Source organism: Rattus norvegicus, chromosome 3 (genome assembly GCF_036323735.1).
Source record: "Rattus norvegicus strain BN/NHsdMcwi chromosome 3, GRCr8, whole genome shotgun sequence".
Classification (NCBI taxonomy): domain Eukaryota; kingdom Metazoa; phylum Chordata; class Mammalia; order Rodentia; family Muridae; genus Rattus; species Rattus norvegicus.
Window position 1 is genome coordinate 159,769,110 of NC_086021.1, and position 6,007 is coordinate 159,775,116.

The following is a 6,007-nucleotide window of genomic DNA, read 5'->3' on the forward strand; positions in this document are numbered from 1 at the left end:
GCAAGGGCACCTACATTCATAAAAGTAACCTTACGAAAGCTCAAATCACACATTGCACCTCACACAAAAATTGGAGGAGGTTTCAACACTCCACTCTCATAAATGGACAGACCATGCTAAGAGAAATTAAAGAGAGATATAGAGAAACAGAAGTTATGAACCAAATGGACCTAACATATTTATCGAACATTTCATCCTAAAACAAAGGGATATACCTATTTCTCAGCACCTCATGGTACCTTCTCCAACATTGGTCATATATATAATCAGTCACAAAATAGGCCTTACCAGATACAGCAAGATAGAAATAATCCTATGCATCCTATCAGATCATCATGGACTAAGGCTGGTCTTCAATGACAACAAAAACTACAGGAAAAGATATTTACCAATACTATATCTGATAGAGGTCTTATATCCAAAATATATAAAGAACTCAAGATGTTAGACTCAGGAGGGCCAATAATCCTATTAAAAATGGGGTACAGAACTAAGCAAAAAATTCTAAGCTGAGGAATATCGAATGGCAAAAAAGCACCTAAAGAAACGTTCCACATTCTTAGCCATCAGTGAAATGCAAATCAAAACAACCCTTAGATTCAACCTCACACCAGTCAGAATGGCTAAGATAAAAAAAAAACTCAGGTAACAACAGATGCTGCTGTAGATGTGGAGAAAGATGAACACTCCTCCATTTGCTGGTGGGACTGGAAATTGGTACAACCACTCTGGAAATCAGTCTGGAGGCTCCTCAGAAAATTGGACATAGCACTACCTGAGGACCCAGCTATACCTCTCCTGTACATACACCCAGAAGATGCTCCAACATACAACAAAGACACATGCTCGATTATGTTCATAGCAGCCTTATTTATTATAGCTAGGGGCTGGAAAGAACCCAGATGCCCTTCAACGAAGGAATGGATTCAAACAATGTGTACATCTACACTATGGAGTACTACTCAGCAATCAAAACAATGACTTCATGGTATGCACTCATTGATAAGTGGATATTAGCCCAAAAGCTCAAATTACCCAAGATGAAATTGACAGAAATTGGAAGTTCAAGAAAAAGATGAGCAAAATGGGGATGTTTCCACTCCTTCTTAAAAGAGGGAACAGAGATATCCATAGGAGGGAAAATGGAGTAAAAGTTTAGAGCAGAGAATGAAGGAACGCCATTCAGAGCCTGCCCCACATGTGGCCCATAGATATAGATATAGATATAGATATAGATATAGATATAGAGATAGAGATAGAGATAGAGATAGAGATAGATAGAGATAGAGATATATATAGATATATATCCACCAAAACTAGATAAGATTGATGAAGCAAAGAAGTGCATGCTGAAAGGGACCAGATAAAGATCTCTACTGAGAGACACAACCAGAGAATGTCAAATACAGAGGTAAATGCTAACAGCAAACCACTGAACTGGGAACAAGACCACCTTTGGGGGAATTAAAGCAAGGATTGGAAGAGCTAAAGGGGCTTGCAACTGCACAAGAACAACAATGCCAACCAACCAGAGCTTCCAGGGACTAAACCACTACCAAAATACTATACATGGACTGACCCAAGGCTCCAACTGCATATGTAACAGAGAACAGCCGTGATGGGGCTTCAATGGAAGGGGAAGCCCTTGGTCCTGCCAAGGTTGGACCCCCAGTGCAGAGGAATGTTGGGGGCGGGGAGGTAAGGGTGGGTGGATTGGGGGGAACACCCTTATGTGGGAGGGAGTGATAGGGGGCTTATGGACAGGAAACCAGGAAAGGGAATAACATTTAAAATGTAAACAAAGAAATATATCTAATAAGAAATAAAAATAAATTATATTGCAGTTGTGAACCATGCTCTGAGACTTGTGTATGCTGCTATTGTCAGTGACAGTGCTATTTTGGGAGCTTGGTCTAGTTCCAGAATATTTCATCTTTTGCTATTCCTTCCCTTAGCTTTATTTCATGTCAAAGCACTTCGCAGCATACCACACAGTGTGTTCTCCTGTGGGAACAAATCATAGCACCATCGGTTCAATTTGATCCAGAAAGAATTTGATACCATGTTTGTCAGTGTAGATGGTATTACTAGAGTAATTAGTCCCTTTAAATCAGTTTGTAATGTTTTGGCTTGGCCAGCCTCATTTGTTTCTTGACTTTATTTCTAGAATGTAAATGATATTTCTGTTATTCTCTGTGAATAAATCATAAAGTTGTTCAGAAAGAAGCCAGCAGCATTTAAGTAAGCAAGAAAAAATGTTTATTCTAATTAGAGTTTCATATTCTTCATTCCTTACTTAAATGTGTATATGTGTTTATATGTGGGTGTATACCAGCCACAGTCCACATGTGAAGGACAGAAGACAACTTGTTGGAGTCCCACACTTCCTGCCAATCGATGCATCCCAGAGATTGAACTCACATCATCAGACTTTGCAGCAAGTGTCTATCCAAGTTGAACCTTTGAGCAGCCATCTAATCAAATTTATACATAAAATATTTCTGTTCTTCTGATACTTTAGCATCTAGTTCAGAATATGTCAAACAACCTTTGGGTTCACTAATTCCACAAACAAAGTAATTAAAACTCTCCTTAGTTATTTAAATTAGAATCAATATCTGTAATATTAAAAGATATTTCCTTAAAGATTTGAATAAAATTAACACCAATAGGAAAAGAATGCAGACATTCAGGAAACTGAAAAACATCAAAAGAATTGCACAGAAATTAGATGAAAATCATCACCTCAGACAGGAGTCCCAGCAAGCAGGATTCAGAAGTAGCCACTGGGACATGATGTAAAGTCAAGAGTGGATCACCAGGAACAGCTGAACACAGCATCACAGAAGGTGAGTGATACACTGTGCCAATGCTAGGACCGGCATGATATTACCGAGAGTTGCCCACTGAATTTGGTAATGAAGCAGCAGGATTGCTGTGACCTAAAAAACAGCAATAATTTCAATAAAGTGAGAGAGATGAAAGTCTACTTGATACAAATTCCAATCAAAACCTAGGATAGTACAAGTACAGTATGAGCACAAGATTCAAGGAACTCCTCCTACAAAAGGCAGAAGGGCAGGGGGTTAGAAAAAGGGAGATTGGATTGATTTGTGTGTATTCATAAGTATGTAGGTTTTCGTGCATACATGTATGATTCCATGAGTATGTAAGATTTGGTCAACACATATATGTTTTGATGTAGATTTCCATGGTCAAACTTGGTTATTCCTCAGAGACAGTCTACCTTGCTGTGTTCATTTTGGTTTTTGACAGTGCCCTCAACAGGGACCAGGGCTCACTGATGGAATTAAAATATTTGTCCTGCAAGCTCAAGGATATTGCTGAAATCTATGTGGAAAAAATGTATGTCATATTCTAAAACATTGGAACTTTTAAGGCTCTTAGAGCCAAAGGCAATAATTCACCTAGAGATCACTAAAAGCGTAAGAAGACAATTCTGCTGTGGATGTTGGCTGTGTGTTTAACCTGCTTTACAAGAACAGTCTAACAGTCAAGCTTCCTTGCCTTGGATGGAATCAGGTTTTACACCCTATGCCAATACATGGCTTTGATCTTAAATTACTCATTGCTCCAAAACCATAACTGGGAACAAAGTGTGTATATCATTGTGAAAGCAGCCAATAGCAGAGCTGAAAATAATCTTCTAAAATGAATAGCACCCATACATTTTGAATTCAGTATTTTGATATTGGTTGATAAACAATAATATGTAGGCTACTGCTTTTGGTCTTGGTCACTTAGAGCCAATAACATAATCAAAACGTAAATCTCTGTTAATGATTTCTGTAAAGTATCTAATCATTTTGCATATGATACTTCTGTTCCATAAATAAAACACAGATGCCCTTTTTAAGAGAATGGGTGACACAAAGAGCATGAAAGACAGAAGTCAAAACTAAACTCACGTTTTGTTAAATTTTTCCAAGGGAAAGGACTTTTATTACATGTCTTAATGCCACAAGGATACATAGGTTACCAGGTTATGAGAATTTAATATCTAAGGTCTTGATCGATGCAGGAATCCATTTGTGCAGTGATAAAGATTACAAGCATAAATCATACCACCTCTATTGTTTTCAAAGGTTCAATGAATTAATGTCAGGTTTCCATGTTTGTGAGGAAAACACTGTACCAACTATGCTATCAACCCAGTGTCCAGAGGAATGTTTTATCTTAAAGAAAAAAAAAAGGTTATATGCTGTTGTGGATGAAATAGTGTCCTCCTAAAAATACTTGGGAGACCTGTCTTCAAAGCTAGGATCATGACCTTCTTTGGAATTATATTTGTCTTAATTACATAAGCATGGATGAAAAACTAGAAATAATAGGGAGAAATTATTTTGATTCACACTATCAATGTGTTTACTCCACATAGTTTGGCCTTTTGTGCTGGAGCTGAACATCTTTCCATTGCAGAGGAGTGTAAGAAGAGGACAGAGGTTCAGAGTACAATGAACCAGGGCTAACAGTGACTCCCAACCCCCAAAATCACAGATCAAACACAGCCAACATCCATCTCCCAGCAACCAACTCACTGATTTGAGGTTTCACATTTCAAAATTTTCACAGTCTCTCCAAAGCAGCAATACTAGATAGGGAAGGGACTAATTGAGGATTTTAGCATGAGTCTGTGGACACATTTAAGTCTAACCAAAACAAAGAACTTTGAAGACTAAGTCATTCTGAGTCTATATTAGTGTAGATAGTAAACAATTGTTCCTTGGAGATATATTTGCAACAGGAAGAGGAGAAAGAGCGGAGGGGAAAGGAGAGGTAAAGAAAGTGGATGCACAGACAGATTGGAAACAATGACTCTAAGAGGCAAAAGACCATAAACGGCCAACCAACACCTGAACATAAGTGGTAGCAACCCAGTTTCTATGAGCATCCTGGATAAACAACCCAGTCCACTTTTAGGTTACAAATCCTGAAACAAATAGCTAAGGTGCCTAGCTAAAAGATCAAACTGGCAGTCAGGTTCTCTCTACATCCCTCAGTCATTTAGTTTCTCCTGGATGGCGAGCCTCAGCCCAAAGTCTAATTTCCCCAGCCCAGTGGGCGTGTCTCCACTTCCCTATATAATGCAAACATGTTGGTTAATTGCTCCTTGAAACTTTGGGCCTCCTGTCTTTCTCTCTGGCTCTTCCTTTCCCTCTCCTCAGCCCAGGTCAGTCTTCTCATGTCTCTTCTTGCTTTTCCCAGGAGACCCTCCCTCTGGCTATGCTTAACCACATTTGTACAATAAATATTTTCCTCAGCCTTACCTAGCAGCAGTCATGTTTCTTTTCCTTTTTTTCACTCAGCTCTTTGGTGCTAGATAATAAATTTCTATTTCAAGCCACTGATTTCCTCACTATGTGATGGTAGATCTGGACACACACTTATGGAGTCTGTGGAAAATAAAAGATAAACAACATCTATAAAACATAGGTAACCTACTTCAAAGAGTTTCAAAATAATTATGAGAATCAGGAGAGCAAAGTTATGACTACATAAAGATGTAATTATAGAAAACGGCATTCACTTCACCTGGTTAACAAGAAAGTGCCCTGTTGCAGTTAGCGGCAGAAGAAACAAAAGAACCTTAACCAACTACAATTTGTACATGTGGGAAATGATTAAAGATAGATTATTTTAAACCAATGTATCATAGGCCCAACGTTCTGGTACATACAAAACTGAAAGACCCAGAAAATGATACTTGTATTATAGAGTACCGTTATTCAGTTGAGTATTTTAACCTTTCTCGTACTTAAGCCCTTCTTACGGCAAAAAGCCCACAGACTCCAACTCCTGAGATGCTCCCAGAGATCTCCATGGCAAGAAACAGGAACACCTACGAACTGTTTTACTCAGAGGCCTTTGAACCGTAGTGCAGTACCTGAGCAACTGCTTCACCCAGCGCCCTTCTTTTCCTCGCGCTACTCCCAGTCAACAGCTCTACCCAGAGGCCTTTGTTTCCCCGTGCTACCCCGGGCTAACT

At 38.9% G+C, this 6,007-nt stretch overlaps 1 long non-coding RNA gene across 4 annotated transcripts in view; it reads right to left on the minus strand.

Annotated features, from left to right (window-relative positions):
* The window catches only part of LOC102555661 (uncharacterized), a 40,630-nt gene that overhangs the window by 24,612 nt on the left and 10,011 nt on the right, over window positions 1-6,007 (minus strand). Inside the window, exons 1-3 of one of the 4 annotated variants that reach the window (XR_352717.5) lie at window positions 5,906-6,006; window positions 5,289-5,414; window positions 2,746-2,942 (exon numbers count right to left, since the gene is read on the minus strand). This is a non-coding gene — a long non-coding RNA (uncharacterized LOC102555661). Of the gene's footprint in view, window positions 1-2,745; window positions 2,943-5,288; window positions 5,415-5,741; window position 6,007 lie in introns of those variants that run through there. The other 3 variants (XR_001837319.3, XR_005502638.2, XR_591776.4) reach the window with 3 other exon arrangements.